Source organism: Arvicanthis niloticus, chromosome 3, assembly GCF_011762505.2.
Source record: "Arvicanthis niloticus isolate mArvNil1 chromosome 3, mArvNil1.pat.X, whole genome shotgun sequence".
NCBI classification, from domain to species: domain Eukaryota; kingdom Metazoa; phylum Chordata; class Mammalia; order Rodentia; family Muridae; genus Arvicanthis; species Arvicanthis niloticus.
The window spans coordinates 97,600,897-97,626,493 of NC_047660.1; positions in this window are offsets into that span (position 1 = coordinate 97,600,897).

Genomic DNA, 25,597 nt, shown 5'->3' on the forward strand with positions numbered 1-25,597 from the left:
ACATACAAGTCTTCCTATCTCTCTCATATGGAAATTATCTTGACCATTATCTTCTTATACAGACAGAGCTATTACTTACCTCAGAGCCAGTATAGAATAAGTCTGCTCCAATTCAGCCAGATACTAGCTGGCCTCCATTCTTAAACTAGGAAGACTGGTGTATACAGGCAGAACAATGGGACATACATATATGGTCATCAATGAGCTGCATATACAATGTCATTCTTATAAAAGTGTATCACATGGTGGATGCATATGCACTCTAGTTTGTATAAAGTTAATTTGCTGCATTCACAGTGTGATAAAATGACACCATTGAACAATACATTTCAGTGTGTCCTCATTGTAAGTGACTGTACTACCTGATCTTGAGGACAGTGGGTGGGAAGTGAGATGGTATAGCAGCTCACAAAGGTTAGAACTGAATCTTTGCTTATTTTGCCTCAGTGGAGTGAAGGGAGTTTCTCAGTTGGCACCTAGACCTACCTACTTCTCTTTGATTTATTTTTTGGTCTGTCCTAATATGGAGAGCAATATGGAATTAATGTATTACTCCTGATGTGTGCTGGGGGTTCCTGAGTGTTTGCTGTCTGTGGGGCAAGTGAACCATGCCCCAGACAGAAGAACTGGTAAGCTTAAAACACATTCAAAAACCCCAGTGGATCTCATAACTGAGAATGGCAGGTGTTGGAATCACTTCCTGGCCAGGCTCTACCTGTCCTGGAACAGGTAACCATGATATCCTACTGAAAAGACCATGACAACTGGTCACATAGCATAAAAGCATAGAGTTCCCCATGCTAATGAGGTATCTAGATAGGCCCTGAGTGTTTAGCCAGTGAGCTTCCCTTGCTGGGCATCCCTTCCTGAAAAAGGTATTTAATTCCTAGTTCACCCTGAATAAGAGGTATGAATTCACATCTGCCATAAATAAGTTTGGACAAGCAAGGACTGTCTCCTTCATCAAGGACCACCTCAGGGGGGTGGGGTGCTTCATTGTAAAGAGATGAGCCTAAAGCTCTCAGAAAAGGCCTTCCCTCTTCCAGCCCCTCCATACTTACTCAGAACTAGACTGGATTCCATTTATCTGGGGCTCAGCCATCAGTTTCCTGTCTGGTGTGTAGGGCAAGCATGGGCTCTCCGACCATTGTTCTCAACTCCTCTCTGTGCCCAGCAGCATTTTGGTACACAGGAGATTGAGAAACACAACATCTGTGTTCAGCTCCTCCTTTATCTTACCAGGGAAACATGGGCCCCCTATCTTGGACTGAATTCTGCCTTCCCTGAATGTTATGCCAATGGCCCTCTGGCATCTCATAGGTGAGGCAGACCCACAGCCCAACAGCTGTCCAGTCAAACTATGAGTAGAATGTCATGTTCCTGACATTTTCTGCAATCTTGATTTTAGTACTATGATTTTTAGTTATTCTTCGGTTGTAGAGAAAATGGTCCTTAGCAAGAACAGAGGGTCCAGGAGAGAAGCAGAAGCCACTGAATGGAAGGAAAAGCTTAAAGAAGGGTCATTCCAGGAGGCACTTCACAGATACAAGCTTTAATTTATTAATCTCCTTCTATGAACCAGGTTCTGTGCAGGAATTATTGGATGCATGGTTCCATATAATTACTAAGTTAGTCATATAAGTATGTGTATTGTTTTCATTTGGGAAGCTGAATTTCCATGTATAACAGGAAGAAGACTGTCCACATGGTGACCTCAGATTGACTTAGCTCAGCTGTGTTTTCACACTCTACCTTTAGTTTGGCTCTAGGTCCTCCAGGCAAGCCACTTAATTTATGACCATAAAATAAAAGGGCCAGGAGGTAGCTGGGGAGATGAGCTGTAAACATGAAGACCTAAGTTGGGATAATGAATAGAGTTGGAGGTAACAACATATTTGTAATATTTGTAATCCCAGTGCAGGATAGGCAGAGACTGGCTTCCTAGCTGGCTGGCCTAGCCATTAAGTAAGCTTCCGGTCAGTGAGAGACCTTGTATTAAAAATGAGGTAAAGAGGGACTGAGAAAGACACTGAGTGTTGACCAATGGCTTCCATAGACACTCATGAAAAAAGATACACACACATACATACATGCATGCATACATACATGGAAGGCATTCCATTTTGTAGGCACAGAAAAAGAAACACAGAGCGTGCATATGCCTTGCCCACCATTACTTGTATCTTCTTAGTTTTGGTGCAAGGATGTTTCCATAATGGTGAGAAGCAAGTCTCCAAGTGAAGGACCAGCTGAAAAGTGTTTGGAAAGGGTCCATTTTCTCAGTGGCATCTGTAGCAAGGTTTCTACGGAGACATAATACTAAGAATCATGTATGAATTGTTGTTTATTGTATGGAGCTTAATAATTCAATGGATTTTCAATGTAAGAGAACAGCCTTCTCGGGAATAAATCAGGAAAACAATACCATTCAGTGTCAGCTCAGAAACAAAAATAAAACAAACCTATAAAAACTCAAATCTAGGAATAAACCTGACCAAAGAGGTGAAAGACTGCTACAATGAAAAATGTCAAACACTGAACCAAGAAGTTGAAAATACTGAGACATGCAAAGATTCCCCACATTCATTCATCAGTAGATTTGAGATTGTGAAAACTGTCCATATTGTGGAAAATGACCAATATATTGAATGGAATCCTCATCAAAATTAGACTGACAATCCAATTCACAGACCTAGGAAAAAATGTCCCCAAAACACGTGGAACACAAAAACGTCTGAATATCCAAAGGTAATGTAAATCTTACCCAAGTCAGAATGGCCACCATTAGGAGTATATAAGTGGTAACAAATGACAGGGAATGGGCGGGGTTTAATGAAGGCACATACACTCCATATACACCAGTACATTGCTGGTGGGCATGTCAGTTAGTGCAATATGATAGACATCAGTATGCTGGTTCCTCAGGAATCTAAATCTAGATGTACCACAGGATCCAGCTATACCACTAAGGATGAAGAAATGATAAGTTAGCCCACCATAGAGACAGTTACACACCAACTTTCTGCATGATGCTCCTGAAAAATTATAGAATCAGTGCAGGTATTTTTTTAATGAGTGAATATTTTTTTTAAATAGAGAATTATATATATATATATATATATATATATATATATATATATATATATATATATATATTAAGCTGGAATATTACTCAGTCTCCAAAAAAAAAAAAAAAAAGAAAAGAAAGCATGTAATTTCCAGAAAAAAATAATTGAAAATTGTCTTGTAAAATGAAATAAGGCAGACCAAAAAAAGACAAAAAATATGTTTAGTCTTCATATGTACAATCTAGATAAACATACACACACACAGAGAGACAGAGAGAGAGAGGGGAGAGAGAGAGAGAGAGAGAGAGAGAGAGAGAGAGAGAGAGAGAGAGAAGCAACAGGCAACAGGCTACCTGGGGATGCAGATAAACTGTAACTTTGTTTTTCTAATCTGTACTTCCCTGGTTAGTTAGAAAGCTACTCTTTCCAAAAGCTGCAACCCTCAAAGAAAGTTGTGCTGTTGTAGGCTTGTGTCAGCTTGACACAAGCTAAGGAATTTGGGGAAAAGAAACCTAAATACAGAAAATGCCTTCATCAGATTGGCCTGTAGGCAAATTCTACGGGTACATCTTACTGATTCATAATTGATGTGTAGGGCACAGGAACTGTGGCCAGTGCCACTCCTGGGTAAGTGTCCCTGGCATGTATAAGAATGTTTCCTATGGGGAGCAAGACAGGAAGCAGTGCTCCGCAGTGGATTCTGCTTGAGTTTCTGCCTCGGGGTCCCTGTTTTGATTTCCCTCAGTGATAGAGTGTGACCTGGGAATTGTAAGATGAAATAAACCGATTCCTCCCCAAGCTGCTTTAAGCAAAGTAGTACAGAAGTTGTCACCAACAGTTGAATACTTCTGTGATGGGCCTGATCATGCTGTTAAGATTGTACAGCATATTGGAACCATGGTTGAGAAAAGCTGTTGAGTGTTCAGAGCTGAATGGTGTGTTGTGGAAACTTGGAGGGTAATGCTGAGAGCAGTGCAGATGATGGAGGCCTGGCTTATGAAATTTCAGAGAAACAATTTAAGTGTCTCAAAGATTCTCAAAGCTATATGTGAGGCATTTTGAAATAAAAATTGTGGTTTCTTGTCAGCTGGGGCTGAAAAAATCATCTGGGATTAACAAAAACCCTTACTGAAATTATTCTTTACTGGAATAATCGATGCAGGTTAGCTTGCCCAGAGATATGTCTTTTAATTGGTTCCATATTCAGTCAAGTTGAAAATCAAGATTAACTATTACAATGTTGTATATATTCTAAAATACATTCTCTCCAAGTAAACTCTACAATGATGAGGTGAGTAGAGTTTGGCTGACTTAGCTTAGAGCCTGGCACAGGGGCCACTTCTGATTGTCAGAGCACAGCATCTATGACTGAGAAGGTAAGGAGCCCCAGGCAAAGGCAGTGGGTCAGTGTTCCTGCTACCACTTGTCATGAAGATGGAGTCCTCATGTGGCAGATGCACAATGGTTATCTATGAAAAGCCAGGTTTTGTTGGTTCCCCTTGGAAAGCATCATGTAATGTGGGAGCACTTCCCAGGCTCTGTCTGTTTAGAAAAGGCATATTGTTTGAAGTCTTTTAAGGAACTCAAGAAACTCTGATGTATTAAGTTAATTCCTCCCTCAGTAGTAACCATTCTTGATGCATCTCTCCTTCTCTCCTTCCTTCCTTCCCTCCTGTTCTTGCCTCTCCACTTTCTATCTCTGGCTTTCTCTTTCTGTGTTCTGTATTTAAAAAAAAATAAGCTATTGAATATTTTAAGCTTAGATAATATTAAATTAATTGACAAAGTTTTGCTTGCAAGAAAACTGGGCAATCTTCTGATTTAAATTATTTTTATGGATTTTATAATAAGATTTTATAGATTATACTATGTATGCCATAAATAAAATGCACATATATAATATGTATATTGACATATATTAATTATTACATGAATATAATTATTACATGTAAACAATATACATTACATACCTATAATGTATACATTACATAATTTACATTATATATATGTATATATATATACATATATATATATGTAAAATAAAGAATGAGGAAGTATATGTGTCCTCCATTTCTCAGACTTGGTACAGAAGCCGTTAGAGGGTATTTTCTGTCAGATTAGTTTTTAGTTCTGGAGTCTCTTTAGAGTCCTATCACATGTTAGAATATGTACACTTGACTCAGTTTCCCGTGAACCCAGCCCATGTCATCATTTATTTTATTTTACATTTTGGAGGTCATATACATTTCAGAAAATACAATAACTCTGCCAGATAGTTTAGTATGGATACTTTCTTTTTCAAAAAGTTATAATCACTGTTAAATTAAAAGGAGTAAAGTTCTTTGATAATCTGGTAAACTCATGGTTAAATTTCAAATACTACTGAGAATGCATTTAACATATCAAACAGACATTGCAGCTCAGTAATACACCACATATAGGGAGTCATTGCTTCACTTGGGATGGTGATCAGCTGACTGGGAGACACATTATTTGAGGAAAATTCTGTTCAAATTAGGAACCTAATGGAAGATCCAACTCCCAGGAAGCAATTAATCATCATAGCTCAAATTAGCAAATAGTACAAGTTAGTTTGTCACTTAGTGCCCAATTAAATGTAATCAAATAAGCCAGGATGACTGAATAGAAGAGTCTCACTAAAATCAGTTTGATCTCTCTATTTGTAACTAGTAAATCTTGATATTTAGAATAGGGCTTTAATCATACAAGGAAAGTTTCATTTTTAGTGTAATTCACCAAGGTAGGAAGGAAGAGGAAGAAAAGGAGGAGGGGGGGAAAAAGAGGAGAGAGAGGAAAGGGAGCCAATGACTGACTTGAATTTTCATTCTGCCAACTACATTGAGGGTTGACATAAGAATGAATGGGGTTCACAAGTGGCTGCTCTGCTCATGTACTGAACTCTAGGTACTGGCTACACACTGAGTGGTTTGAGTGCAATTGTTTTATTTAATACTGGGGAAATCTCCGTGATACAGTGTTATACTTAATAGATGGTGAATTTTAAGTTTGGAGAGTTTGAATAACTTGTCTAAAGTCACACCATTTGGGTATACAGGATTCAACATTTGGTTGGCCAGATTGCTTAAGATGTTACAAAGTATATGCTACTGTCTCTGTTGGCTTTCTTCCCTAAAATCTTCTTCATGATTGGCCTAAGTTTATAAAAAAAGAATAGTAGTATCTCTTTACTTTTATTTAACCACTGGATTTATGAGCACACTTGACCTGACTCTTGCAGTTATTAACTATTGCTAGTAATTGTTCAGAAAAGGAGTCAGAAGTATTCAGTGGCCAACAGGAGGACATAGGATTAAGACTGTAAGAAGGGCTTGTATGGGTAAGAGGGAGGGGATAGCACTGTTCCTGTAAGCTGGGACCAGGAAACCACAGAAGTAAGACAAGAACCCCAGCCAATCTGGATTGAAGTAGTGCTGGAGAGGAATGGGAGACAGTATAGACCATGAGGTGTAGAAAGGACAGGCCAGGAAGAGGATGTGTGGGAAGAAGAAAACATAGGTCTGCTGCCTATCTGTCATCATGTGTGTCTGTCTATAGTAGAGTGATTATATTTTGTCTTTATTAATCTCCTCCTCACACTACTGTTTCATACCATGTATGAAAACATACATGTTTTCATATGTAGTGTCTCCCATCAAGAGACAGAGCCAAGTTCATCTGCCTCCTCAGATGTGGGCAATCCTCTCTGGAGCATGCTTTGGCCAATAGTATGCAGCAGCAGAACAAATCTCTCATTTCTGAGCCTGGGCCTAGAATGACACTTTACCCACATCAGCTGGCTCTCTTGAATGCCTGCCACATCATAACATAAACAAAGGTCATTGTACAGGAAGATAAGAGAGCAACTAGTTTAGTCAAGACCACCTGAGAAGAAGGAATAAAATTCATTTTAAAGGAAGATAATGGCATGTTTCCCAATTATTTACGATAGTCAAGATCTGGGGAGCTGGCTTATGGGTAATCTTACCTGTCACATGAACATGAAGACAGAGGTGGGATATTCATTGCGTACTTACATGTTGAGTGGTGTGTTCAGTGGCCCATGTGTAACTCCAGTGCTTAGAAAGTGGAGACAGAATTCTGGGAATAAGCTGATTAGCAGTTCTAGGTGAATCAGCTCCAGGATTGGAGCTAAGTCAGCAGATAAGATGGAGGAAGATTCTTGACACTAGCCTCAGGCCTCACCTGCATGTGCACACACGTATCCACACATTCAAACATATATCCACAATCCATCATGGAGGGAGGTCAGGGCAGCTAGTGCTGTTAGACTGCCATTGGGCAAGATGGTGGCAACTGCAGGTGGCTTAGGGCATCGGTGATAAGCATGCCCTGAAGAGACAGCAGCCTTTGTTTTGGGGGTTTGCAGAACAGAAAAGCTTCTGCTATAAGGTGGTATGCTGCTAGATTTATGCCACCTTGACACAAGAGGGGTTGCCCCTGATGAATAGTCCATCATGTACTCAGGTAATCTCATGTGCACCATCTCTGCATTTTAACTGATCAGTAAAGGCTAGAGTCTGTGACTGGACAGTGGAAGGGGAAGACTGGACTGGAGGTTTGCGAGTGAGGCCAGGTAGAGGGGAGAAGAGGATGAGAGGAAAAGGAGAGAGGACTGAAGAAGAGGAAGAGGTCCATTATAGCCATGATGGACTGGAACCACATGGCCAGGAGAAACCACAAATAAAAAGGTGTCTCATAGCTGGGGAATAAGTCAGTATACTGTTAGATCTGCCCAATCTAGGCTTATAGCTTATAATTGTAATAACTGGATTGTATGTTTTATATATGGGTTTATTGGGATTGGAAATTCTAACAACAGTTTTTTTTTTTTCCTTTCAGAAGAAAGAATCTAAATTGAGCAAATGCTTCTACCAGATTGGCCTGTGGGAAAGTCTGTGATGTATTTTCTCTAATGATGATTGATGTAGGAGGGTACAGTTCATTGTAGATGCTGCCATCCCCGGGCAAGTGGTCCTGGGTGCTATAACAAAGCAAGCTGAGTAAACTATAAAGAACAAGCCGGTAAGCAGCAATCCTCTGCATCAGCTCCTGTCTACGGGTTCCTGACATGAGGTCCTGCCTGACTTTATTCAGTGATGGACTGTGACCAAATAAACACTTTCCTCAAGTTACTTTCAGTCATAATGTTCTATACCAGCAATGGAAACCCTAACTAAGATATGGTTAGGATCAGATATGTTATTTGACCATAAGCCTCTACCTGTGAGGTATTTGATTACCCATCTCCTACAGACAAACCCCCATATTACTTTATGTGAGTCCCTTCCATTTCTGTGTGACTATGCTCCAATAGCCAACACTCCCAGCTCTCTTGTCTTGAAGCCTCTAGAGCAGTGGATCTCAACCTTCCGGATGCTGTGACCCCTCAATGCAATTCCTCATGTTATGATGACCCCCAACCATAAAATTATCTTCAGTGCTATGTCAGAACTGTAATTTTATGAATCATAAGGCAAATATCTGATACACAGGATATTTGATTTGTGGCCCCCAAAGGTGTCATGGCCTACAGGCTGAAAACTGTCACTTTAAAACTACTTCTTACAGAGCTGGATGTGTCTGGTTGGCTACTGCACACCTCGAATGCCCATTGTATGGGCGGGGAAAACTCAAATTCTTGCCTCCAGTCAGATAAGGCACACGAAGAAAGAATGCAGATGTCAGACCTCCCTGCCAGCATCCATCTGAGCTTCATAAAGATTCAAAGTCACAGACTTTTTATCGTTTTGTTCTCAGGAGCTGGCAGAGTGCTAAGCATAGGGTAGATGGGTCCTTGAATACTGTAAGGCAGAAGGAAGGCAATTTTAACGATTGTGACATAAATAACTAGAGACACTTAACAGACTCAGTTCAGATATCTGAAAACTATAAGAGAGAAAGACTACAGGATAGTGAGTGAGCTTCAAAAAGCAGGACTCATTCCTGGTATGGGACTTTTTATTGAGCATCTACTATGTGATCCATGCTGTGATGAGAAGTCAGCTATAACCACTTATAGGCACACATTTCAGGGGCGGCTATAGAAAACTCCTAGAAAGTCTACAAGGAACTTACAAGTGTCATGGAAAAAAAGAAAGCCAGACAGTCTTAAGGGAGTCTTAAGTGGGTAAGACCAAACAGGAGTGAGGAGGGAATTTTTAAGAAGAAATAGAGTGCCTGACAGGGTGAGACGGGAGTGAGGACACAAAGTAAGAGAGCAGGTCAGTGGATATTTAAGGCGAACACATTCCAAGTAGAGGTACTGGCTGTAGATAAAGGTCTAGGGTACGGCTACTCCTGTCATCTTTAAGGAACACGGAGGAGGCCAGTGCGGGTGGAAAGGCGCTAAAAAGAAGAGGGAAAGGTTCTGAGAGAAGACTCAGGCTAGGACAAAGAGCATCTGCAGGCCATTTTTAAGCATGTTGGATTGTGGACCACTTACTCCTTGCTGTGCTTGGACTCCCACAGAAACGTTTGTCTGGGGAGATTTAGTACAGTAGCCAATGAGGTGGGTCTGCAGACCTGTCTAGGTGAACTTTACAGGGAAAACAGAGTAAACTGTCCACCCAGGGAGTCTCAGGATGAAAGGAGGAGCCCTTTGTGGAGACAGCCTGAGGACCTATGCTTCCCAACAGCACTGTTTGCTTTTGTTCATCTATTTTTGTTTTCCAGACAGGTGGCCTTTGGCTGCTGTCTCTCACTCCTTTTCTGACAGCACAGTGTCTAGAAATCCACCCAGGAGACAGGGCTCTTGGGCTCTCTAGTTCTTCCTTATCTGAGGAAATCTAACTAGCCAGGCCCTGGGTGTCTTACTCTTAAGAGTTCCAGACAAGAAACCTAGAAGAGCCTGTGTAAGTCCATAACGGGTGTAAAGCAGATATTGATTCAAGTCTTGAGAGCTTTTATCCTAGCTCTGCCACCTGAGAGGTGTGTGGCTATTGACACCAAGAATTCTTTCTTCAGGTTAACCCTCTCGTATAATAAGTATTACAGCCGATATTTCTGTGGCCAGATTATGTCTGAAGTGCTGCTATGAATACTTTGTCATGTTTTATTTGCACAATCTTAAAATAACGCCACATGTATAGGATTATATCCTTTGTAAAAACTGTGGACAGAGGGCTTGAAGGACTCTCAAAACTCACACATCCTGCAGGTGACAAGGGGTTGCTTGAGCTTAGGAAACACAGTGGCACTGGTGATGTGAAGCACCCTTTCTTCACTGTGGCTCATAGGTGACCATCTTTTTTTTACCCTGCCACTGTTCTTTCTGGAAAAAGTTGCAGGCCTGGCTCTGATTTCAGGTTTATACTTTTGGCTCCAGATGATATACGGTAGTATCTCCCAATGCTTACCCAATAATAAAATGGTTTAATTGGAAGACATAAACATTGCGTATCCTTCTGAAACCAGACACTTAAACGCTGCAACAAAATTGAAGTTTCTTTCTAAGTATACTATGCAAGTGATCCACATAAAACCCCACCAGCTTCCCAAGCAGGCTCTCTCTCTCTGCTGTAAACGATTTGAGATGGCATTCAGAGGCCAATCAATGGTCGTTACAAAATATCCTAGCTGTTGCCTCTCTGCCACCTGTAGCATAGGACAATCTGAATCTCATTGGGCTGAGCCACAGACAATCTATGTCATAATAATTGTTCTCTAGATTTCCAGGTATTTCTATGATGTGGTGTACTCCCACAAGCTTCTAACCATCTAGCAAGTCACAGTACTGATTTTGGGAGAAGTCTCCTTATTTCTGGGAGTTCCATAATTGGTCATTAGCACCAGACATTGAATCACAATATGGTTTTTACTTGTGATTTTCATAATAACTTCATTCAAGAAATGAAGAATTTGACATTTGGAGAGAACTTTAGACTGCAAGAAGGCATGGCAGGCTTACTTTAAGCTCTGGTTTCCAGCAGATACATTCTTTTGATAGGTCTTGATTTCATAGAACAAAATTGGGTGAAGAATTACAGGTATTGCAAACTGTTCCAATTTCATCTATTGAATAATGTTAACCATGTTTTTCCAGGGCAAGGGAACCAAGAAAGAATAAGAGACAGGGCTAGGGAGACAGCTCAGCTGATAAAGACTCTTGATCTCCAGCACCCATGTAAAATCTGGATGTAGCAGTTCATACCCATAATCCAAGTGCCGGAGGGGAGGCAGCAGCTGGATCCCTGGAACACATAGGTAAGCCAGTCCAGCGGAATGACAAGCTCTGTACTCAGCCTGACACAGAAGCTAAGGTGAAGAACAGCTGAGTGACACATGACTCCACCTTTTGCCTGAAGACCCTGCTCCACACATGCACACAGCGTGAAAGGGACAGAGGCTCTTTCTTTCTATGGTGTACCTTGTGACCCCAAATAGTGGGGCTTCTAGTTCTACTTTTTCTTCCTCATCCTTTTTCTTTCTCTTTCGAAGTTGAGTCTCTTCCCTCACCCCTTGTACTGAGGTGGCCTTGTGACGGCCTGTTAGAAGAGAGCTTTCAGGCGAGGTCACATGTTCGAGAATGCTGGCCTTTGGGGCTCCATTCCCACCACACTGGGAAGAACGAATGTCCATCTGCCCAGTGCCTATTTGAGGAGATCCACATACCCCAGCATGCCACATGCTTTTGCTATTGGCTATTAATAGCACAAACTGGAGCAAGTGTGCACACCTTCAGAGAACAGAAATGAAAGCTAAAGAACAATGCAAAGCAGTGCTTTAGGGGGTCCAAGTGACTGAGCTTATTAACAGTGTGAACATTCAGAAGAGAGCAATGGCTCTAGGCTGGAGGGATCAGGGAAACTTCACATGGAGTGACTTGAGCCAGGCTTTCTGGAAGTGGAGATTTTAATTGGACAGGAAATTCATCCTTCCTCGAGTATAGTATGTATAAGAAAAAGCAAGAAAGGTGGGGTGAACAGTAGAAATAGACATCGTTTTTAGAATCAGATAATGTGTAGCATTGTCTATTACTAGTTTGCTGTCATTGAGGTGAAAAAACGAGGCTCAGAGAGGCTACTTAACGGCTCCAAAGCCACACAGGGGGCAAGAACCAAAATGGCAGAGAATCTACATCTGTTGGTGCTATAGTGCTTCCTATTGGAGGGTCCTAAATACCCCCAATTACCTTACAAGTCTCATGCAAAAGTGGTATTTCTCCTATTTAACTGCAAAGTAGCCTTGAACTAAGTAAGTGAGTCTGGATAATAAGCAGGAACACTGAGCAGGTTGTTATTCCGGAATTGATGAAGAATAAATATTTAATGGTCCTTGACTGAAAACTGTCCTGGAAATGATGTCAAGGCGTAGTGTTCTGTGCACTTAAATGCAAACAAGGATTTGGAGACGCTGCCAACCTCTCTTGGAATGTCTCTAATTATGACAGCTCTGTAGGTGTACCCTGTGTAGCTTCTTATGCACCCCGTCTGCTGGGAGTGAGTAATTGGTATCTATTTTCTTTCTTCCAAGAATACTTGGGTTTCTTTAGTATTACTTCTCTTGGAAGGCAATAGATGACACATATCAGTTAAGAACAGGGAGGGTGTAAGGCAGGGAAAGAAGCCCAGCCTCTAGAGTCGGTTTGCCTCTTACTCATTATGAGACAACAGGTTCTACCCTACCTCTCCAAGACCCAACTTCTCCATTCATAAAATGAGCGGAGGTAGGTTCCCTCTAAGTCTCAGAATATGTTTATCTTGTGTTCTAAATTCATTAATAAAGAGTGGCTGCTTTGAAGGCAGTGTTGAGGATTGGGAGGAAAGGACTACGTTCTTGTGAGCTATTTCTGCTGTGAAAAGGAAGGTACCTGTGGAAGTACTGACATCTTCTAGAACAACTTGATTAACGCAATCAAGAGAAATTGGGTTGGGACAGAGAAAGCGACATGGAGAGTGAAGGCAGAGGAAAGACAGGCACTGCTGGCGCTTGGGCAAACTATATAGAGCAATCTAATGAGGCTGAGCCCTGTGTTTATACTGCGTTAGTCAGGTTTATGACTGACAAAGACCAAAAACCTCAAGACAGTATAAAGAGAGAGAATGTTTTATTTTGGTCATGGCTACAGAGGGATGGTTCTTCCCAAGGTCCCTTTAGCAGCTCACAAAGCACAGAAAAAATGGTTCACTTCCCAATAGATATTAAGTAGAGGGATAGAACTATAAGAAAGAGCCAAGGCAAGATATATCTCTCAGTAGCACAAGCCAAGGGGATACCTCTTGAAACCAGGTCTCACTTGCTTCATTTCACCATCTCCCAAGAAAGCTATCATAGTAAGATTCTATCATGGGAATTCATGGGGCCATGTATTTCATAGTTCAACTGTTCCCTCAAATGCCCTTACAGATACATCCAGAAATATACTACATGTATCTAGATCTTTCTCAATGCAGTCAAGTTGCTAATCAAGATAAACCTTCATATATACTTTTGGTGTGGCCATGCATGTATTTGTGTATGTATTCATGTGTTATGGACATGTGTCTGTATGTGTGCAGTGTGAGTGTACATGTGGAGGCCAGGGGAAAACCTCACACATTCTTCCTCCTAAGGGGTCATCAATCTTAATTTTTAGACAGGATTTCTTACTGGGATGGGCTCATCTGAGCCTTGGAGACTCACTTGAGGACTCCCACCTCTCCAATGCTAAGGTCACGGGTACAAGCCTCAGATTTTCAGGTTTTCCACATGGGTCCCAAAGTTCACACCTGGGGCAGATCAAGTGGCTTATTAACAGAGCCACCTCTTGAGCCCACGAGCACTTTTGTCAGAACATGCTCAATTGGCATAATTCTATTTGCACATCCATCTTGCACTCTAGACAGTGAGCCGCTTGTGAATAGGAAGTGGCTAGCTCTCATTCTCAAGCCATTTAGATTCTGAACATAGAAAGATCTAGACTAGATTTAGATCATGTTGTGAGGTCATAAGGGAATTAAATACTCTTGTGTTATAGGACATTCAAGATGAGTGACTATAATACTCACCTTTGACACTAAATGTAACAAAATTATTTAGCATGAATAAATTGCTTACCTTGTCTTAGATATGTGGTAAATAATACTTACCTTAAATTTTTGAGTGCTCAGTATTTAGATCAGAGCCAACATGCAGTAGGAAAAGTAGAAATTCTTTTTTGCACAAACCACACACACACACACACACACACTCACAGTAGGTATGGGCTTTGTAAGAGTGGGCTTTGAAAAGCAAGTTAGAAGTTCTTAGGCTTCAAATTCTAGAATGATATGGCTAGTCATAGCAAAGGTGTGTATATCTTTAAGAAAAGAACCTTTAGGGGTTTGGAGGGGGAAGACAGCTACAGGATGCCTGGGTCCTCCTTGATTGACATTAGAAAGCTCAAGAGGGACCAGAACCCAGGTGTGGGGGAAACCCTCGGTCCTTTTGCACTCACTGGCATCTCCTTGTTAGGGTTGTTAGGGCTATAGATAGACTAGGGATCAGAGCAGCACTTTCTAGAGTGCTCTGTGCACCTGAATGGAGTGGCTCAGCATGGTTGCTGATCAAATTAAAAACACATCATCTATTTCCCCTACTTTTACAGTCACACTGAGGAAAGCTCAAGTTCATCAAGAACGTACGCTGCGAAAGACTAGAGAGGAAAGAGCCTGTGTTCGAATGCCCTGTAGTCACAGCACTGGGATCTTTCCATCTGGGCCTCCTCTGTGCTCTTCACTGCCCATATAAATAGCATGGTGAAAACCATCTAAGATTGGAGAATGTTGAGTCTGGGCACCTACATACATGCGTTGAGTACCAGCTTAATAGTATCTGGGTTCAAGAGCTGTGCTTTCATGCACATTTCAGTTAGGTTAAGTGTGGTGGGAGCAAAACTCTAAAAGTGGTTAGCATCATTCCCTGGAATTTGGCTCTGGACTACATATAAAGGGGAAAGCTAGTTGAGCATGGGCGTTCTCTCCCCCCGCCCCCATATTATGGACTATGGATACAATGTGACCATATGTCTCAAGATCCTTTCACCAGGACATAGCCCCATAATAGACTATACCTTGGAAGAACTGTGAATCAAGACAAATACGTTTGGTGCTGGAGAGATGGATCAGATATTAAGGTTGTAAGCTATGCTTTCAAGGACTGGAGTTCAGACTCACTCAGGTGGAGTACAATCACCTGGAGCTCTAGCCCCTGGGGATCTGATACCCTCTACTGGGCTCAGTGGGCACCTACATACATGCACATTGTTGTGAGCATGCATGGGCACCACAAGCAAACAAAACAATCCCCCCCTTCCTTTTGTATTTGTCTAGCTATTATTTCATAGCAAAGAATGAATAACTAATACACATGGCTATTTTTTCTATATTTGTAAAAAGCACCTCACTTTTAGGCTTAGGATTTGCATTTATAACATGCCCAGTGGGTTGTTTAACTTATTGCTCCTAGAGGACTGTATTTGTCAGGGTTCTCTAGAGTAATGGAACTTATAGAATGAATTTTTCTCTCTTTTTAAAGATGATTTATTAGAATGACTTACTGGCTCTCAGTCCAGCTAATCTAACAATGACTGGCTGTGAGTGGAAAGTAATCCAGTAGTTGCTCAGTACACAAGGCTGGATGTCTCACCTGGTCTTCAGTATATACTGGGATCCTAAAGAAGCGGGCTCAGATGCCAGTGAAGGAATGGACTTGTCACAAAGGAGGGCATGTAGGGGAAGAGTAAAAACCTCCTTTCTCCCTGCCTTATATAACAATGTTTCCCAACCTGTTGATTGTGACCACTTTGTGGGTCACCAAGACCATCAGGAAACACAGATACTTACATTACAATTAATAACAGTAGTAAAATTACAGTTATGAAGCAGCAACAAAAGTAATTGTATGGTCTCTTGGGTCACTGGCTCACTCTGGTCTGCATGACCTTTGCAGAGGCTAGGATCACGTGGAGCTGCCACTGCTAAGGTCAGCAGGGGAGAACTAACAAGAAGGTTATGGGGACAAATGGAAGAAACCAACTTCCCCTCTACTCCATAGGTCAGTGGCCTTTCAACCTGTTGGACTGTGATTCTAGAAGAGGCAAACTTCACTTTATCAGGAGCCATAATATAAGCAAGTAGTTATTTAAGCAACCCTTTAATATAGTGACAGCTCACACACTGGGTCTTTGAACCTGCTTACTGTTCACTTTCTGCCCCCCTTGTTTCCAATTATAAAGTGCTAGTAATGATCAGTTAGGCAAAGTGCTATGCAAATCACCGATAAGCTGAAATCCATAGTCTAGCAGGGAAAGACTAGCAGACTTCTGGAACACACTTCTCATTGATCTCCCATAAAGCCCCGGCGCCATGAAGCATCCGTCTGCTCAGAGCTAATGGCACCGCCTAATTCTAACTGCCTCAGCTCTCTGGGCTTCCTGCATCTTCCTTCCTTCCACCCTTTGCCCCTGCAGGTTCTCACTGCACAGTCTGTGCTCTGTGAGCCAAACCTCCCTACCTTTTGGGCCATTTTGGAACGCTCTCCTCCATCTCCTCACTCCCAAATCTGGCTTATCCTCCAATCCCACCTCGTGTATCATCCTCCTTTATTCTCTCTCTCTCTCTCTCTCTCTCTCTCTCTCTCTCTCTCTCTCTCTCTCACTCACTCACACAAACCCTCCCGCATGCAGCTTGCCTCCTTTTGAGACCATTTTCTCTGTAGTTCCCTTGAAGTAAATCCCACTGTCCATCAGTATCGGAATTACAACTTCGCACTTTCTTTGTGCCCTACCTAAGACTGCAGTGGGAAGAACAGGGTCCCTAAAGCTGAATTTCAGGTAAACAAGAAATAACTTGAGTTGGGTTGTATCTCACTGGTAGAGTACGTACTTAGCACTCTAGAGGCCATGACTTCTATCTCCCAGTACCACCAATACAAACTGAAAAACAGACAAACAGATAAGCAAACAGAAAGAACGTTTAAATAGCACATCTCTGTACCTATATCTATTTGTAGGGGTATTCTTATTTGACGTTTTGATTTAAGTAGGATCTGGAGTCCTGGTTCAGAGGTGAATTATAATGGTTGATGCTGTACCTGAATTATCATTTACCTTTCAAGAATAAATGTGCCCTTCAAACCCCTGCAAGGGCAGATCCTCCTCCCAGGTCATCATGGTTCCCTTGGTTCATATCAGGATTCCTTTCAGAAAGCCCATCTGTCTTGCCACTGCTTTGTTGCAAAACTCAAAAGATGGTCCTTTTGGATCTTTGGGATTGTTTGATGGAGAGTGATAATTTGCATCTGAAACATTGATTCACTTGGAGTCTGTATTTTACCCCAATGCCCATACAGATATTTGTTAACTTCTGCCACCTGCTGATTGCATCTCCTTGGCCAGATGATTCCAGCCAGTAAAGTACTGAGAAGACTGGTTTACATCTTTGTTCAGTGATGGATATTTTGGGGGTGACTCAGGAAAAAATTGTGGACAATGGCAGCTCATTCACAGCATTCCTCAGGGCTGGGTGGGAAACACATGAAGGGCAGTTTCTCAAACCCATTGTATTATGAGACTTCCCTGTAGATCTAACAATTGCTCTCAGCTATTCCTAACACTTGGCAAGTTGACTGTCCCAGCAGATCTGCTGGTTAAACAAGGAGGCAGCAGAGGGATCTGCTTCACTCTGAGCTAACTGTGAGCCTCTTGTTCACCATCCTGGTTTACTGTCATGAAACTCAGTTCCTAGTAAAATGGTTACTAGAAGAGTTTTCCCCCCAGAAAGGTGCATTGTAAGAAGCCCCAACTCCCAGGCTTTCTTAGGCTCTGTCTGTCCATGGATATGGATTCTCAAAATGGGCTAATCCAAGCACATTGGCAGCATTGCCTGGAAACTACATAAATGGAAATTAGGCTTGCTTAGACCTTTGAACCATTTTCAGAAACTCTGCAGTTGAGCTCAGTCAGTGGATCTGCACTTCTAGAAACTTCATAAGCAAGCCCAAATGCATACAAGTCTTAGAACATCCATAGTCCAGGGGACCCAATGGCCTCTACTAATCTCCATGGGCACCAAGCACATAAACACATATGTAGTCCATTTATACACATGTAGGTAAAACACTTACATACAAAATGAACAAATCTAATTAAAAATAAAGCACAGAGATTTTTTTAAAGTAACACCTATTGGAATATACTTTTTGTCCCTATAAGAACAAGGATGTGGAGTGCTTTGTTAGAACCTATCCTCTAAGTTTCTTATTTATATGATCATTTAAATAAACACTTTGTTACCAGGACAACAGTAGTGAATAGAGAAGAATCAAAGAGCAGAATAAGCCTGGTCTTGTCTTTGTCCACAAGGAACTTATAGACCTGTGGGGCAGAGAGGGAAGGAAAGGGAAGGGGGAGAGAGAGAGAGAGAGAGAGAGAGAGAGAGAGAGAGAGAGAGAGAGAGAGAGAGAGAGAGAGAGAGAGAATTATAGGTGAATACTAACTTTCAGTTGAGCTAAGATGGAAACCATGGAGAGTTCTCTAACAGGGGTCTTGAGGGAAGCAGTCACTGCAGTTCTGGTTTAATGTTCCAGGAGGGTGCCAGCTGTGAAGATAAACTGGAACAAGTCCACAAGCAAGGAAGGAAAATTCATTCCATGTGGAGGTACCAACTTGCACCAAATTCTACAGCAACAGAGTGTAGCAGGCAATGAGAGCTGAGAGCACATTAGTGGAGATCTGAACTGAGCATGCACTAGCTATCAGTGCCAACTTTAGATTCTGTGCTTGCTCCTCAGTGAGTGGGAAACTCTCTTGTTCATACTTGAACCCACACTCTGAGGGCCAATTGTGTGACAAAGTAGTGCTTTTTTCTCTAGGTTTCAATTGGGATGCTTTTGGCACTTTGGGACATCTGGGGTTATTTTTTGCTTGTTATGAGCTGGGGATGGAAACATGCAGATTGTCATCTAATGGGCAGAGTCCCAGTTGCCACCAAATATCTTGTAATCATGCAACAGTCTTTTACAACAGAGGAAATCTCTGGCTCCAAAGAGTGAGTACCTTAAGTCTGAGGCACTCTGAGCCACTTAAGGGAAGAACTTGCTGGGTCTAATTTGTTCAAGCAAAGGAGAAATAGGGAACTTCTCACAAAGAGAAGGCCTCTATTAGTATAAAAACAACACCCCAAATCAAAACAACAATATGTTTACTGAATCCTGGAATGACTAACATTGGTTAACAAAGAAAATTTAATTTCTCTGTCTCTGTTTTTATCTCTGTCTCTGCCTCTTGTTGTCTCTCTGTCTGTCTCTGTCTGTCTTTGTCTCTCTCTCTCTCCTTTTTTTTTTTTTTAAATGCAGTCTCTCTCTATGTAGGCCTGACTGGCCTGGAACGCATTATGGAGACCAGGCTAGCCTCAAACTCACAGAGATTTGCCTACATTTGCCTACTGAGTTCTGAAATTAAAGGCATGTACCATCACTCCAGGTTCAAAAAAAGTTAATCTCAAACAAACACACAAACAGTTCTCAGTTCCGCCTCAGTGGTAAGTAATTGCCCAGCATGCCTGGTTCTGTCACCACGTGCGTGCACACACACACACACACACACACAAACACACACACATGCACACACAGTCTACATTTTCTGGTTGATTGGTGGGCACTTAGTATGATTTGATACACTGTGTATCACTCACTCAGCTTCTATAGGAGATTTCTTCTTTGAAAACTTAGTATTACAGGTACAAGCAAAAGCACTCTGGCATTTGAGAGACAAACAAAACAAAGGAAAACAACAAAAGCAAAATAAAAATACAAACAAGGCTCTTGTGCTCCTCCCTTACAGAAGGCCTGCAGCTGATACAAACAGAGCGGTAACTATTCGCTGGCAGGGAAAGGCAGGAGGGTGGGGGATGGACTTGAGCATAATTGCACATTTCTTATCTAGGCAGAGAGCAGACTGCACCATTTGCCATGGGAGGCTTCTGCTGTTGTGTGAGAGGCAGACAGCCCCCTGGGACTTTACGTGGTGGCTTTAAGTAAAAAACATAAATGCACAGCATTCAGTGTGGTCTATTTACGCCGTTTCACTCTCTTTCTGTACACTGTGTGGCTTCTCTTGTGGCAGCACTTGCCTCCTCTTGCTGCATGCTTGCTCAGTGGACTCACCCAGACATAATGGCTTTTGACCAGGCTGCACAGATCTGCCAGCTTCCTCAGGATAGGGGAGACCAAGCCTCACAAAAAAGAGAGAGGAGAGGGAGGACCACCAGGGCCGGCACATAGCAGCATACATTTTTAAAAGTCCCGGATGTATGTCTGCTCTGGGATTTTGGCATCTGTCCTAATTACTAATGCTAATGTTTTGGCAGCTGTTGTTTCTACTGGAGGGAGAGTGGAAGCTTCTACAGAGTGGGTCAGACCCTGAATCCACATTTACTTATTATATGTATACAAATGCATATATACATATTTGTGTGGCATACGCATACATTCATATGTAAATATATACCTATATGCATTTACTTACTACACACAGCATCAGCCTCTGGGCAACTGGAGGTAGGAGCAACTTTGAAAAATGCAGTAACATATTTCCTAAAGCTTGGATTGGTCTAGATGGGTCTTAGCTGTTCCCTTAGTAGAACCAGACTAGGAGGAACTGAGACATAAATATCCTTCATTGCTTTTGTGAGAGTCCATTCCAGAAGAAATTATTTTTGTAGCTGTCTCTAGAGTCCAGATGTTCTGTGAGCCTGGAGCATCATGTGGAATATGCTGTCACTTCTGTGGCACTGGGGACCACCCTCCAACCTTGGTTGGCCATAGGTTTGTACAGGAGCTTCAGATGCATCCAGAACTTAGCAGGGATCAGAAGTTTCAAGAATGAGCAGTAATGCCAAGGTTCTGTATGTTGTGAGGCTAACAGCATCTCTGGGCCTCAGTGTCTCTATCTTTAAATAAGGCTTCTTAATGGGCTCCACATCTATATTAAAAAGTGCTTCAAGACAAGGGCCTATTTGGTATTGTGTTACTAACAGGATCAGAATGGTATTCTTTATACACTGTTGGGGTAATGTAAACTAGGTTAGTCACTTTGGAAATCAGCCTGGGAGTTTCACAAACGACTGGAAAAAAGAATTCCTTTTTGTACCACTGCTAGCATACCCAGAGGACATTACATCTTACCGTCGAGATACCAAAGATGCTTGAACATCTATGTCCATTGCTGCTTTATTCATCCTAACTAGGATATGGAATTAACCTAGATGTCCATCAAATAGTGAATCAATAATAAAAATGTGGTATGTATGCACAAGGACACATTTCTTAGCTGGAAGGAAAAACAAAATGATGGGCATGTCAGGCAAAGAATGGAACTGGAAATAAAGATGTATAAGAAATGATGACACCCACCCTCAGAAAGACAAATATGGCAAGCTATTTCCAAGAGAAAGGGGGAGGTGATAGAAAGGAGAGATAAAGGAGTTGGTTAATCAAAACATTGGACATATAAAGAATGTCCTTTTTATGAAATCATGCTAGTTTGTAAGTTAATTAAAATTATAACAATAAAAAATGGAGTTCGAACAGAATTAACCTATACAATATTATAACTGAACTATATTGCTTCCAAAAGACATGAATTATTAAGCAAAAGTCTCAGTGACAGACATAGGATACTTCCTTATGTGTTTTTATTGGCCAGGAAAGCCCCAGAGGTACCTAGATCGAAACAAGTTATTGCCATCACTTTTAATTGTATAGCATAGGTAGTAGCTGGATACTATTGCTAAAGAAACCACTTACTTTGGAGGCAGGGCATCAGAGTATTGAGTCTTAACTAGTCTAAAACTACCTCCTTATTGATTACCTTTTGTAGTTGTGGAATGTACCATGCAGCATGCTCATGGAGAAGAGACATCAGTGGTCTTATCTAGCACTCGACCCTGAATATTCTAATACTGACCTGCCAGACAAGATGTCCCTACTGAAGCAACAGTGGCAGGGATTTTTGTGGGGTAACCAACCACTTTCTAAATGGATTGAAGTCCTGCTCTGAAGAAGGACATTGATGCCTAGTTAAAACATGGCTAGGCAGGTCATAGACCAAAGGGGAGAATCTATTGATATTGTTTTGCTAAGTGACCATGATGTGAAACTGCCTTCTAAATATTTATGTTTTTATCCATAGGTTTGTGCTGCTCTCAAACTTTGTCACATAAACTTCTTATTGTAGTTGATAGAGGCTAATGCAGAGACTTACAACTATTTGAAGTGCAGAGAATAAATAACTGTGACAGCTTAGGCATAGATAGAACAACGTCTTCTGTATCAACCCTCATCTCCAAAGAGTCGAGGAACATGGTGTATAAGGAAGTGGAAAGAGTGTAGGAGCTTGGAGTGGTTTGAATGAGAATGGCCTCCATAGTCCAGTTGGTATGCTTGGTTTCCAGTTGGTTGACTGTTTAGGAAGAATTGGCAGATGTGGCCTTGCTGAAAAAGGTATGTCACTGGCTTTGAGGTTTCAAAGGCCCTCACCAGGCTCAGTTTCTCTCCTTACTGCTTATATATCAGATGTAAACACTAAGCTACTTCTCCAGCACCATGCCTGCCTGACTGCTGCCTTGCTCCCTTACATGATGGTCTTGGACTTTAACTTTCTGGTACTCTAATTAAAAGCTTCTCTCAATCAGTTTCCTTGGTCATGGTGTCTCTTCATAGAAATAAAAAAGTAACTGAGACAAAGCCCAAGATGGCTAGGAGTGCGACTTCTGCAAGAGTCATAGATGTTGCATACATGTGCTCACAGAAATTTTTACTTGTATAATATTTGTATATATTAAACCAGTTAAAAATTCCAGTATGGAACAGGAAGGGGATCCTAAGGTCCACTCTTAGCTGAGGAAATAATAGCAGTTGATAGCTGTCTGAAAAAGGAGAATTCCTTTTCCTTGTGGAGTGACCACTGGTAGGTTTCCTGTGCATCAGTGTCATGTGCCTAAGAGCAGCACTGGTTGGAAGTAGTGTGTGTTAGATATGAATATGACACACTATATACATCTATGAAAGTTTCAAGGAATTAAAAATGTCAAAGAGCCCACTTATAAAGACAAATCTAAAAAAGATTTAACTCTCCAAGAGTAGAGAGGAATCAGAAGTCCCAAGTAATGGAAACTATGAGGTAGAAGAGGACAGAGTAGTGGGTGGGAAACCCGTTTGACAACATGGAAAGCAAGGACAAGGAACATCTGGGTCATTTAGTATGGATCAACACTGAAGGTCCACACAACCCACAGCCAAGGTCTTTAGAGTTTGTGGTTCAGCTTCTGCTTCCTTAAAGCCTATGCATACTTGGAGCTGTATCCTGAGATTCCCATGCTCATGACGATTGTAGGAATCTCTTCCTTATCTTAGTCTGAGCCTTTTCCTGTGACAAAAGATTCCAGTACACAGACAAGAAACAAAACTGTAGCTTTCTGTACACTGTCTCTTTCCCTTAATGTTCCTTCAACCCTCATCCCTTGCTTATATATTTTTTAAAGGACAAGACTTGTTCTTTGTTGTACTTTAAGAATGTGATGACAGTAACTATGTTGGCTTCTATAATCCCCGAGAACAAGGATCAGAAAGAAATTAAGAAGTTATTATTGAAACTTGAGGTGGACAGTGATAGATGCTAGAAGTAAGCAACTGTCATCATTATTTATTTGAACTATCATAATTTACAGATGTCTAAGTTCAGTCTTTGTCCAAAATTGCTGACTCTGCCTTCATTTTTGGAGTGAGCATTGAACCCTGAGCTCCATATCTGCCAAGCAAATTTGCTCTACCACTGAGCTGTATCCCCAATACTCTTATACGACACAGGTCTGCAGGCTGACCTCAAATTTATTTAGCATCTCAGTATGGAACCCAGCACTTGATCATTAACAGGTGGGAGGAAGACATAATAAAGTGTCTGTTACAACTGCATTATAGCTCCTTCTGGTGACTGAATTTTAATTCTTCAAAAATCACAGCATTAAAATGCCCAAAGCAATGAAGTCCCTTAGAACACAGAATCCCTTGTTGGGCTGTTAGATCTGGAGATCCCAATCCCAATCCATATCTGAAGAACTGATTTAGAATTCCATTGAAGAATAATGTAATTTTTTATTTTAAATATGTCAATACTAAAAATGAAAATTGCAAATTAAGTGAGTTATTAACTATAAGACAAAGACAAAACTCTGCTCAAAATGTTAAATTCATTTGTGGTAGAAAATAAGCTTGATGTCATTATCAGTGAGAACTTTATTCTTGTTCTAGAAAGGTCTTTTTTTTTTTTTTTTTTTTTTTTTTTGAGATGAGTCTCACTTGTAGCCCTTGCTACCCTGGAACATACTATATAGACTAGGCTGGCCTTGAACTCACATAGCACTTCCTGCTTCTCTGCTGGGCTTAAAAGTATATGCTGCCATGCCAGACCGTATGAAAAAAACTTTTAAACAGCATTTCTACGCACTCTTTGCCACCAACCAAGTTATTTAATTTGTGCATGAAAGTGTCTGTCTTACTTCTGAAATATCTTGGGTTTAGGATTTGGCCAAGGTCAGTTTGTCTCCTACTCCAGGTGACATCTTGCCTCATGAAACATGAACACTCCATTCCCTGGAGCTGGGTACTCCTTTGTGCTGGGTTAGGGAGTGAGATAGGGTTCTTCATGCTTCTCTGACTGTCAGTGTTTCCATCTATTGCTCAGGAAGACATAAGCACTGGGGAGAAGAATGTTCACAGAAGCTGCCTTGGAAAGATTCATTTTTTTCTAGACAGTAAGATAAAATGACTGTGACTGAAATCTGGGGACATGCATTTACTGGCAGACCCTGATTCCTTATGTCTGTGGAGATAGTGGATGATGGATGATAAATAACAGGAGGACAGAGGGGTGAGACATAAGAGATAGCGTAGACATTTGCTGTTTGTTTGTTCTGCGTTTAACCATGGCAAAGGAGCATGAGGTTGAAATTCACGACCCCTTTATGAGTATGTCATTGTATGCATCCTTAGCACTTGTAGGAAGCAAGCAGAGGGAACTCTCCATCCTCTACACACTACTATGGCTGTGAACAGACAACTGACCTCACTTTGGGCTGCCCGGCAGTCTCCTGTAGCACCTGGAGTTGGGGCAAGTGTTCGAGGGTGCCATGCCATTTGAAGAAATGGATCAATAAAAGGGACAAGTGGATCTCAGGAAGGATCTGTTCTTTCAGCTTACTGTTCTGCTTTCGGATGCCTGGATGTCTAGCAGTTGTTTGCCTTCTAAGCCTGTTTCTTTAGTCCTTCTAAGTCCAACCATAATTCTCCTTCAATTACATAACCAACTTTATTACTCTTATACACTCTAAGTCTGACCTGTACAGACAAGGAGAAATCACCAAGTTCCCAGAATATTCTAAGTCCACTTTAAGCATTAATTGACTTAGCATTCAGTTCTATGAGAAAATGTTCCTTTCGCCGGGCAGTGGTGGAGCACGCCTTTAATCCCAGCA